This window comes from Squalius cephalus (genome assembly GCF_949319135.1).
Source record: "Squalius cephalus genome assembly, chromosome: 2".
Taxonomy (NCBI): Eukaryota; Metazoa; Chordata; class Actinopteri; order Cypriniformes; family Leuciscidae; genus Squalius; species Squalius cephalus.
In genome coordinates this window covers 51,239,041-51,252,163 of record NC_137123.1, presented here as the reverse complement: position 1 = coordinate 51,252,163, position 13,123 = coordinate 51,239,041, and positions in this window count along the sequence as shown.

Sequence of the window (13,123 nt, the reverse complement as noted above, 5' to 3'; positions counted from 1 at the left end):
CTTATTATCTCCCCACTGGGCATGAGGGCTGTCAAAAAACGTGGACTGTGATGCACAGCACGTGCATTCTGCGCTATTTTCAGCAAAGTTAATTGTTACAGAACCCAAGTCAAGCTCTAATGACTTTCTCCTCTCTTCAGACATCATCCAATCTAGCCTCTCTCTGTCCTCATTATTCTGCCCTCTTTCTTCTTTTTTCTTTTCATCTGTGTACTTTCTCTTTTTACCCAACCAACAGGGTCCCACAAGACCCCTGAACAGTAAGCACATGTTTTTGGAGCCATTCAACACCCTACCCAGTGCCCACCAACTTCCTCTAATGGCAGAACCCTTAACATCTGACAAGACAGATTTGGCTTTAAAAATAATTAGACACTGTGTGTTTTGGTACGCTATTATTACACTGTAAAAAATTTCTAACCCTCCCAAATCAAAAATTTCAAGTGACCGATAACATCTACATTTTTCAATTGGCCCAAGTGAAAATCTGTAAATTTAATTTTATAATTTACAGAATTTCACTTGGGCCAATTGAAAAATTTAGATGTTATCGGTCACTTGAAATTTTTGATTTGGGAGGGTTAGAAATTTTTTACAGTGTAGTACAAATAGCAGCCATGGGCCATATAGTGGTCAGCTCGAGCTGCATTTATTAAAAGGCACGGGGCTCCATTTCTTCTCTCTTTCTTCCTTATTATTCATCTCCTCATTTAACTTCTGCTGTTCGCTTTCTGTTTGTGCTCAAATGTGTTTGTCTAGTAGTTGTGAGCAGATACAATATAGTGTCCCTCTGGGGTGCAGTTTATTAAAACTTTCCCTCCCTCCTCTGGCGTTTGTGTTCTCCTCTAGAATCTTCTCATTCACTACTGCTTTATTTTGACAGCAAAGCCATTGTCACTGTGCTGTTACCCACAACACTGATGTACTGTATATGACCACTTACGTCTTCCATCTTAGATTAGAATTTAAAACAAGGCTAAAATAAAATAGTCTCCTGTGGAGGAAAATAGATTCAAGCTGTAAATTTGATCCCTGCCTGGGGCAACAAACTTGCTGTTATAGCACCTGTAATGTGACTTACAGTTGTTTTGCTCAGATTGCTAATGAAAAACTTTTCCAATCCAAATTAATTGTTGTGAATTGTGACACAACAGCTGGTAAAGGAGTAATAGCATTGTTAAGAATGATATTGGTGAGAGTTGTAACTGTTTTAACACTGAATATAAAAGGGATGCATGCAGTGATGTCTTCTGAGCACAGAGGGGTGGTGTTGTTCCTCTTTAACTGTATTTGCTCATGAACAGAGACACAATCTCCACAATTAAAGGCACCAGACACATGAATGCACATGCAAAGCATATGCACTGGACCCTCTGGCAAACTCCAAGTCTTGACACAGCAATAACTCACATTTTTATCAAGATCCAATATCTCTGGTACAAACATTGTAAAGACTCTAAAACTGTGGCTTTGTAAATATCACTGTAATAAATAGCTATGCTACTGTACCTTAATAAAATATCTGAATATCACTTAAGTGTATGAGTTGGACATACCAAATCTGACAAGCTAATTTTGAATAAAATTGATAAAAATATATTATTTAAGTTTTTCTCATATTTTTTAAATATAGAAAATATTTTTTTTCTTTCCTTACAAAGAAACTTTTTATTTGTAAGGATGTTTCTCTTAAAAAAAAAATATATATAAATCAAATATATTTATTCCCTGGTACCTGCTTAAGTACTCCCCTGAAATGCAGATAGACATGTCTTGAAAAATAAAAATTTGTATGTGAAAGAAAGATACAGTTGAAGTGAGCTATTTAATGGAAGTATCACAGCACTTCGATATTAAATTCTATTATAACTCTAAAAAGCAATATTATACTCATAGTCATGCTGAATATGACAATGAATTGAAAATTCAATAAACAATCAAAGTATAAAATAGCTTACATTATAGATAGATAGATAGATAGATAGATAGATAGATAGATAGATAGATAGATAGATAGATAGATAGATAGATAGATAGATAGATGGATAGATAGATAGATGTGCAGTAGACAGTGTGTTCAGGTACATGTGTGTGTGCAGTGCATTGTGTCAAGCACACGTGTATAGCAACTGACTAGCTCAGGGCTCCAGATACTGGTGTGACGGTCTTCCTTTTGAAGTGTGCGCTGTGGTAATCTTACACCTAAATTGGCAGAAATGTGGGTCAAGCCACCAATTTTATCCTTGTTAACACACTCGTAGCATTTCATATTTCCTTACTAAAACCCTCCAAGGCAGAGTATTTTCAATACAATTCTGCTAAATTAATAAAAAAAAATAATCAGAGTATTTCTAAATAGCCCTGAGAGAGTCAAATGTGAGAGTCAAATGCTGACACGCACTGAGAGGTACACTCAATAACATTTTGACAGAGCTGCTGTCAGAGCACTCATGTTTTTCATCTCTCCCTCTCTCAAATACACAAAACACACATCTAAATATATTTATATGGCACTTACCAACAATATGGTACTCTCTGGACACTATACGGCACACTCATGTTTTCTTAGCATTAAGAAATTATCTTTTTCGATATCCAGGTTTATTAGATATCTTAAACTATAAAAACAAAGTAACCTAGCATGAAAAAAATATATCAAATGTATGTATTCTGTTGAATTCATCCTTAATTCATTATAGTAAACAAACTCTTTTCATATATTTTGGCTTGTCCCACATTTTAAGAGTTTTTGCACGATTTTTCCCCATTACAAAAATGTTTAACATTGGTTCTCATTCAACCTATTTCCATTTTGTGCAATATGTACAATATTATTCAAGTTTAACAAGTTATGGTAGAATTTATTTAAAAAATACTTTAATTTGTATGGGAGTTTATCACTAACTATGATACATCATTTGGTCTCTGCTGAATGAGAAATTCATTTTGGCTACATTTGCAACTCTGGATGAAACTTGGAATGCTGTTTCCTATTCTTGCAAATATTTTATTATTTTTTAATTCATATATTTTTCTTTTAATTTTAGTTTATTTAATGTACAAAATTACACTAGGCAAACAAGGCAAGTTTATTTAGCACGTTTCATACACAATGGTAATTCAAAGTGCTTTACATAGAAAAGGAATTAAATAATTATAAAACCACAACATATGCATAAGAAATAGAAATATCATGCATAAGAAATAAAAATAACAATTATATGACATGAATTGGTTTTGTTTCATGTTCCTGTTTCATGTCTGTCATGTGATCCAGCCATGTGTTCTGTGTTGTCATGTTGTCATTGTTTCATTGTTTTATTGTTCACAGGTGTCCCTTGTCTTGTCATTAGTCCTTGTGTATTTAAACCCTCATGTTTGCCTTGTCCTCGTCAAGTATTGTATCCACTGTTAGCATGTCCATGTCCATGTCCATGTCCATGTCCATGTCCATGTCCATGTCCATGTCCATGTCCATGTCCATGTCCATGTCCTGAGTTTCATGCCACGCCTTGTTTTTGTTATGTTGGATAGCATTTTGATTTGCAAATAAACTGCACTTGGGTTCTCTTCAAACTTGCCTCCAGTGGACTAATCATTACATCATATTTAACTTGAGGTTAAAATACAGCCTGAATCACTAAGTTTTGGAAGACTAATTGGAAGACTGAACTATTGTTAGACATGTCTGAAATTGTAGATTGTTTCTTCAAAGAGTGTACCACCATGAAATCCTTTCTGACTCACACAAACATGTTCTCACCCTGACAATTATACTTCAGGGGTGCTGATTATTTCAGCCATCTACAAAAAAATAAACACAAAAACAGAAATAAAGAGTACAAAGAGACTGTTACAAAGAAAGAGATCAAGTCTAAGACCTGTTTTACAGCACATGCAGAGCTGTGCATATTTATTTTGGTGTCCATATTAACAAGTTATGCTCAACCTTCACATTGGCTATAGAAATCAGCTTAGTGCAAAATATACTTTTATGAAGCAACATAAAAGAATGGAGAATTACTAACTTTTTTTAAAAAAAGTCTGTTGGGCTTGTTGCAAATTATACACACAGTAATGTTTACTTTCCAAATCGACCAAAACATGTCAAGTTTGTTTTAATAAAATAAATAATTTAAAGGCTAAGCATGAGGTTAGTATTGAGAAGCCCCAGGCATTACCCAGAAACACTGTCAGAAAGCCTTTTGCATTTATACTTCAGCTTTGTACTTGCTCACTTTAACTCTCTGTTATGTGTGCGCATATGAGTTTTTATGAATATCTGAGTGTTTACATGTCAACACAGTAGTAATTTTTGGCGTGTTTCAGAATCCTTTTTTGGGCTTTAAGTATGTACTTTTTTCTACAGTTTGGTGACATTGACCATTTTTGCTCCAAAATGTTAAATTCACTATGTCTACATCAGACATCAAATATCCATGTGTATCCAAGCAAGCAACTTTTTTTCCACAGGCTCCCATTAGATTTTCTAGCTCATTACAATTAACAAACCAAGCTCAATCATTACAAAATATAATGTCTGAAGAAATCGATGCAGTGCAAATGTTTTTTGTTCCCTTACGAGAACGTTCTCTCGTACTGCGTTGCAAACGCTGTGGGAAAACTCCTTTTCTCGAGAATATTGAAGCCTTTATTTTAAAACGCATTGCTGCAGCACAGGCGAGAGCACCAGGCTCGCACGAGCGAGCTGATAGGCTGTGCTGTGGGCAACTGCACGAACCAATGGCGGATCGGCAGAGGCGCGCGAACCAATCAGGGCGCTTGGCACACTGCCAGTGTCAAGCGCGCGAAACTGCACGTGACCGTAGAATATAAATATAGAGAATAATCCGCCATTTGACAGATTTAATCTCCTTCAGCTCTCGACTCACCTCGTCGCTGATCTTCTCCGGATAAAGAAGCCGCTCGTCGTCGAACAGCCGTCCAGCGGAACAGCTTCGCATCCCGGCATCTGCCAGCTGAGCGTTTCACAGCGCGCGGCGTTGTTGCAAATGCCGCTCTCTATCTGCGAATCCTGCGGGGTTCCCCTGCATGTGTCTGACAGACACACACAGTGTGCTGCCTGTCTCGGCCCTGAGCACGGCGAGTCAGCGCTCACTAAAGGCGGCTGCCTTCTCTGCGACGGGATGCCTGTTTCTACTCTCCGCTCGAGACTCGCGCTCGCTTCGTCGGTGAGTGATTCCGCCCATCTTCCATCTTCGGCGCCCCGCAAGCCCCGTAGGAAGAATCGGCGCGATCAGAGGCGTCCTGAACGCGGTGAGTTTAGCGAATGCACGCCGGGCCTTTCTCCACGTGCTTCGCCCACGACCTCTTCTCCAGTTCTGTTCTCTCAGAGCGACCAACGCCCCTCGTCTGAAGCGGCGGGACTCGTCTCTTTTGGCGGATCTGCTGAAGATATGGACGACGCAGTTTCTGTGGCGGCATCTGAGAGTGAGGATTGGTCGGGCTCCGCGGACCCCGCCCCCCCCTCTCAGTTAGATCCTTCTGACACTCGAGCGAACATCGACGCCGAACTCTTCCGTGTCATGTCTCGCGCTGTCAACGAGTTGGGACTCGACTGGCTTTTCCCAGCCGAGCCTGCCAGAAGCCGCCTCGACGAGTGGTACCTGCCGGGGTGCCAACAGGCCCCTCGTCAGCGCGCCGCTCCATTTCTGCCTGAGGTCCACGAGGAGCTCACTAAAAGCTGGCGCGCGCCCTTTTCAGCGCGAACGCGCTCATCTGCTTCTTCAACGCTCTCCACTGTTGACGGCGCTGACGAAAAAGGTTATGTGTGTCTCCCCCCACTGAAGGAAGCGGTCGCTGCACACTTATGCCCTCCCACTGCAGGAAGTTGGAGGTCTAAGACTGTGCACCCATCCAAGCCGTGCAGAACCACTTCGGCCATTGCCAGCCGCGCTTATGCTCCCGCCGGTCAAGCCGCCTCTGCTCTTCACACCATGGCGACCCTTCAAGTGTTTCAGGCGAAGCTCCTCCACTCCATGGACAAGTCAGGCCCTGACCCAGACACTTTTAAGGACCTCAGAAGTGCGACGGATTTGGCGCTACGGGCCACAAAAACCACCGCTCAAGCCCTGGGCCGCAACATGGCCAGCCTGGTTGTTTTAGAGCGCCACCTGTGGCTGACTTTGACTGAAATCAGGGACGCAGACAAGACCGCCTTCCTCGATTCTCCAGTCACAGCATCTGGTCTCTTCGGCCCATCTGTCAGCGGCTTCGCAGAACGCTTCACTGAGGCTCAGAAAGCTTCCAGCGCTATGAAGCATTTTCTACCAAAACGCTCCAGTTCGGTCCAACGGCGCCCCAAGAGCACGCCGCGACCTGAGAGGGTAGCTTCATAGGTCCTCCAGCCCCGCCCAGTGGCTGAGACCAGCCAGCGCCTGAAGCATGCAAAGCGGTTCCCGTTCCCTAAGCGCCAGGGCCCGCGGCCGAAGCTCAAGCCCTCAAGCCCTGGCCCCTTGGAAAGACGCCAGCTGGTACCAGCAGGGCGTAAGCATAGGGGTGGTCTCAGAGAGGAGGGTTATTTCAACAGACGCTTCCAACTCGGGTTGGGGAGCTCTGAACGAGGGCAGGCCTGCCTCCGGCCTCTGGTCGAGCTCGGAGAAACGCCTACACATCAACTGCCTCGAAATGAGAGCAGTTTTTCTAGCCCTAAAAACCTTCCTCCCACACCTGGCTGGACACCACGTGCTGGTCCGAACGGACAATATGTCGGTGGTCTCTTACATAAATCGCCAGGGCGGCCTCAGGTCCCGCAACCTGTTTGCCATAGCCACGCAGCTCCTACTATGGGCTCACACCAACCTGCGCTCGCTCAGGGCAGCTCACGTGCCAGGCACGTTGAACACAGGAGCAGACATGCTCTCTCGGGGCAGAGTTCCCCCAGAGGAATGGTCTCTCCACCCTCAGACAGTTCTCCTGCTTTGGGAGGTCTTCGGGAAGGCAGAAGTAGATCTTTTTGCCTCAGAAGACAACTGTCACTGCCCAATCTTCTTTTCAAAGAACAGGGATGCGTTGGCCCACGACTGGCCCAACCTTCCTCTCTATGCGTTTCCTCCGGTCTCGATGCTCCCTCAGGTCATCGAACGGATCAGGAACACCAAAAGTGCGGTTCTCTTGGTGGCTCCTCTCTGGCGGACCCAGATTTGGTTCCCAGAGTTGATGCAACTGTCTGTAACAGACCCGTGGCCAATTCCACTGAGGTGCGACCTTCTGGCTCAGGCTAACAGGACAATCTGGCATCCCCGTCCCGACTTGTGGGCCCTACATGTATGGCCACTCAACGGGTACCCCAGGATCTCCCAGAGGGTGTCCTGAACACTATTATGGAGGCTAGAGCTCCGTATACTAGACGCCTCTATCACCTTAAATGGTCAGTGTTCTCCAGCTGGTGTTTAGCTCGAAACCTTGACCCACACACTTGTGAAGTGCCAAAAGTGCTTTCTTTTCTGCAAGAGATGTTGGATGCGGGTCGCTCCCCCTCCACTCTCAAAGTGTACGTGGCAGCCATTGCTGCTTTTCACGTATTGGAAGCCAGAGCCTCCTTAGGTAAAAGCGACCTTATAATTCGTTTCCTTAAAGGGATAGTTCAGGATTTTAGACATGAATCTCTATAGCTTCCCCATAAGCAGTGTGGTGCATTGACCATGACTTACCCCCGACAGCGTCCTGTGAGCCGAGCTCCGGTCCAGTTTTGGTCAAGATGAAATTAGTCCGGCAAGTTTGCTGGGGTCACGGCAATAAAGCTTTTTTCTTCTCAAATCAATATGTGTTCAAAAGAGTGATATATTTGCATCACAAAACCGCTGTCTATGGAGAGGTCAGACCTCGTAATGGCTTGGCACTATTTTCTCCCCCGTCATATCACTGCGCGCTGCCGCTACCTACAGCCAGCTGGGAGCCGCGCACGTGTCACTTTGTTTACAGCTCGTAAAGAGAACGATAACATGTCTGACTACAGCAGCGACGATGACAACATTGACTTCGACACACAGCCAAAAGGATATCTTTTGGGATATCAAAAGGATAGCTTCTTTATCTTCGCCAGTTTGGAGTTCACATTGAAGCCCAGAGCAATGAGCCAAAGTCGCCTCAGAGCAACATCTGCCACAGGAAATCTTTGAAATGTGTGAGGAGAAAGCGCCACATCTTTGTTTGTACAGTCCGGATAGTCACAATTCCGCACCATTTTCTACAAAGCTTGTACAAACTGATCGCTCTTGGTGAGTAGCTATGTTAGCTCGTTCGTGTAGCTGTTCTGAGCACGTAAACACTGCTGTAAACACTGCCGAACAACTGAAAAAGTGGTGTGCGCCTGCGCAGCTCGCAGCTGGCTGTAGATAGCGGCAGCGCGCAGTGTTATGACAGGGGAGAAAATAGTGCCAAGCCATTACGAGGTCTGACCTCTCCATAGACAACGTTTTAGTGACGCAAATATATCACTCTTTTGAACACATATTGATTTGAGAAGAAAAAAGCTTTATTGCCGTGACCCCAGCAAACTTGCCGGACTAATTTCATCTTGACCAAAACTGGACCGGAGCTCGGCTCACAGGACGCTGTCGGGGGTAAGTCATGGTCAATGCACCACACTGCTTATGGGGAAGCTATAGAGATTCATGTCTAAAATCCTGAACTATCCCTTTAAGGGCGCCAGAAGGCTTAACCCGCCTCGGCCACCGTCTGTACCGGCCTGGGACCTTTCTCTGGTCCTGCGGGCTCTTAGGGGACGTCCCTTTGAACCACTTCAGTCGGCAGATCTCAAGCCCCTCTCTCTGAAAACCGCCCTGCTTCTAGCACTGGTGTCAGTTAAAAGAGTAGGGGACTTGCAGACGCTTTCTACTAGCGCTTCCTGTCTGGAGTTTGGCCCTAATGACTCCAAGGTCATTCTTAGGCCAAGACATGGATATGTGCCTAAGGTGCTCTCAACTACGTTCAGAGCCCAGGTTATCTCTCTGTCAGCTCTTCCCTCCTCTGAAGAGGACAGTGATTCTCTCACGCTTTGCCCCGTCAGAGCTTTGAGAATTTATCTGGAGCGTTCGGCCTCTTTCAGACAGTCTGAACAGCTCTTCGTTTGTTTCGGGGGCCGAACCAAGGGCCTTCCTGTTACTAAGCTCACGCTGTCCAGATGGATAGTTGACGCCATTGCTCTGGCTTACACCTCACTGGGCCTCTCTTGTCCCATAGGTGTTAGAGCTCACTCCACGAGAGGTGTCGCCTCTTCGTGGGCTTGGTCGAGTGGTGTTCCTATTGAGGACATTTGTGTGGCGGCCGGCTGGTCTGTTCCGTCCACATTTGTGAGATTCTACAACCTAGATGTTCCTGCCCTGCAGGCACGAGTTCTTTCTGTCTAGACCCTGGCTTTGCGGACCCAGACTGACTGTAGGACTCGGACACATGAGTTTTCCTATCTAAGACATTTGTGCGGCGGCCGGTTGGTCCGTTCCGTCCACATTTGTTAGATTCTACAGCTTAGATATTCCTGCTCTGCAGGCACGAGTTCTTTCTGTTTAGACCCTGGCTCTGCGGACCCAGTCTGACTTTAGACCTGAACACGTGAGTGTTCCTATCCAGGACAATTGTGTGGCGGCCGGTTGGTCCGCTCCGTCCACATTTGTGAGTTTTTACAACTTAAATGACTCTGCTTTGCAGACACAAGTTTTTTCCATCTAGACCCTGGCTCTGTGGACCCAGACTAGTTCTGAAATTGGACACACGGCTGTCACTTTGAATTGTGGTTAAGTTAATCTGGCCCTCAGCCCAGATCTTAATTATTGGATTATCTCTGGGCCCGATGTTCGGTCTCGTTTATCCTGGCTATTCTGTAACTTCCCGGAACTTCTGGTGAGTCAGAGCGGCCAAAAGATTAATAGCACGGCGTTTTAAATAGCGTTCCCACAGCGTTTGCAACGCAGTACGAGAGAACGTTCTCGTAAGGGAACGTACTTGGTTACTTACGTAACCTCGGTTCCCTTAGAGATAAGGGAACGAGTACTGCGTTGCCTTGCCGTGCTATTTCTCTTATGTCAGGTGTTTTTCGCTTCAGTCGATTATACCTGTCAAATGGTGGATTATTCTCTATATTTATATTCTACGGTCACGTGCAGTTTCGCGCGCTTGACACTGGCAGTGTGCCAAGCGCCCTGATTGGTTCGCGCGCCTCTGCCGATCCGCCATTGGTTCGTGCAGTTGCCCACAGCACAGCCTATCAGCTCGCTCGTGCGAGCCTGGTGCTCTCGCCTGTGCTGCAGCAATGCGTTTTAAAATAAAGGCTTCAATATTCTCGAGAAAAGGAGTTTTCCCACAGCGTTTGCAACGCAGTACTCGTTCCCTTATCTCTAAGGGAACCGAGGTTACGTAAGTAACCAAGTACGTTTCATATCAAGGCTAATTACCCTAGTTAAGCAAGTTTGGTTATTTGGGGCGAACAATGCAAGTTCTAAAAAGTACTTTTTACAGCAAACAGGTAATAGCAAACAATACGTTCAAGTATGTAAGTCACAACATGTTTAGCACAGTCAGTGCATCTATTTGTTTTGTATCAATTTGACACCATTTTGATCTCAGATGTAGAACAGAATGAAGAAAGCTTAGCCAGCCATACCAACTTTAGGTATAGATAGACAGATTCTGCTTACTAGCTTTGTCAAGTAGTTCTGTTATGATTTTCGGCTCACATTGGGGGACATTTAGCACCACCAAAATGAACATTGTGGTCCTGGATTTTAGCAAATGAGTCAAATCTACTAGTAAAAAATCATTCCACAATCTGTGAGATGCCAGTCCATGCAAATGCATTGGACCTTAGTCAGGATCGACACCTTATTTAATTAATGAAAGAAGACTGTTGTGTAGTTATTATGTACCTCCTACACTAAACCCTTCCCTTAACAAAACCAAACAGGAGATACAAATAAATGCATTTTCTGAAGCAAACATGCCAGGTTAGCTTGCTTCATTGAGTCTTTGTGCTCTTTCATGGTGAATCATGTTTCACGGGACTTACTACATCAGAAAAGCCATTATGGAGCTTATGTGATGCAAATGTCAAAAGGTATTAGTTTACAAATCATGCGCTGAAAGTTTTTTGAGGTCATAACAGTGTTATGCACAGAGCCGCATTAAAATACTATTTTATTATTTGATAATCGATAATAGAGCCCTCATAATCATTTGTATAAAAAGGAATATTAATTGTTGCCTTTTTACTGCCTCTATAGTGTTCATTTGCAGTCAGTTGTATGCACTGTATAAGTATGTTTTAGAAGTTCTGCAAAAATGTAGGTAGAAGAAGGTTTTTTCCAATGAGCCTGGTTGGATTATAAGCTTTGAAGCTTCAAATATGGAAGCAAAAGCACCATAAAATTTTAAAAACTTTAAGCTTTCCCCTTTTCTCCTTGTGTTTTAATAGATAATCTCTGTTTTTCAGTTAACATTTCCAATGTATTGCTCCATGGCACTATGGTGATAGCATGTGTGTGATAGTGTGTGTGTGACTGTCTTAATTTTTGGTGTACTACTTCTGACCTCATGCACCTTCAGAGTAGAGAGCTTTCCAGTTGATTATGCATGGGGAATGGTGAAACTGTGTTCTTACTCCCTCCCGTACATTTCTAAAAAATTTGCTCACACCGCTTAAAAATTTATTTTCACAGAAATGTCAGCCAAATGAAATAATTTAACAAGACAGAGAAAGAGAGAAAATCCAAACTCACTCTAATACAAAATGCACTCTAAATCTAAAACAGTCTCTCAGTTCTTTTAAGGTTGTTCCTGCTTTAATGGTTTAAAAAGTCAGGTCAAAAGGCAACAGTTACCTTAGCAGCACAAAGTTGGTGCAAGAATACTGGGTTAGTATGGAACAAAGTACATGGTTGGAGTGCTGGATTCAGCAATTAAAAAAAAATATACAAGTTTCAACTCGTTAAGTTGAAATGACTTATACAGCCAAGTTGATTGTACTTCATTTTAAGGCAGCAACTTTTTTTTTTTACAGTGATTAATACATTTAACTGGTTATTGTTTTAACTGTTTGTATCTTAGTCCATGTTGTATGTGCATCCTTTCAATAGTTCCATCATTTTTGCTCTTCCATTGCATTTCTATGCTTTTATATTTGTTCTTCTATATTTGATTTCTACTTGTTTATCATTTACCTGAATTACGTGAACTGAGTGATCATACGGCTGATTATGATAAGCTGCTGACACAGTGTTGTGTGATAAATTGCTCTATTTTAACTTAGTGTATTTGTCATTTAAATCAAAATGCTAGATTTTATGGAATGATAAGCATAAGCATGTGGGTTTTTTTTTTTTTTATCTAATTTTCACTAAGTAGTAAAGCCATTTGTCTTTTTCAATGCCTTTGTCTAAGTTTGGTCAGTTCAACCAAGTCACACATTTTCAGATAATTTTCTTCCAAATTTGAAAGGCTGTCACTGTCACTTGAAATTTGTAGAATATTTTTTTCCCCTGTGAAACACAAAACAACTCATTACCAAAATATCAAAGCTGCTTTTTGATGCATATTGATCATGACGGGCAAGTTCACTTTCAGCTTTGTTTACTACGGTGGCCCAGTAGTGCACAACACAACGAAATTTAAAAAAGCAAACATAAGTTCACAACACAACAGAAATGAGCCACAACACAACGGAAAATGTACAACAAAACGGAAATGAGCCACAACACAAACAGAAATGAGCCACAACACAACGGTAAATGTACAACACAACGGAAATAAGCCACAACACAATGGAAAATGTACAACACAACGAAAAAAAGCCACAACACAAAGGAAATGCTCCCGACCACTAGAGGGCTCTCGGAGCACGACAAAGTTAGTTTTCCTTGTCATTGTTCTATAGAGTCAGCAGTCTTAATAAATCAATACCATGATTAGTTTTAACCATAGATATCATATATAAACGCTAGATGTCTTATGGCGCAGTCACTTCCGGCATCACCGTTCGGCCATCTTACGGCAGTGCTCTGTGCATTAAGGTGAATGATCAGCACGTACACAAATCCTCATATCTCGATGAAATCTCGACGGATTTACAAACGGTTTGGTTTCTTACAAACGTTATTAACATGGCTATAAT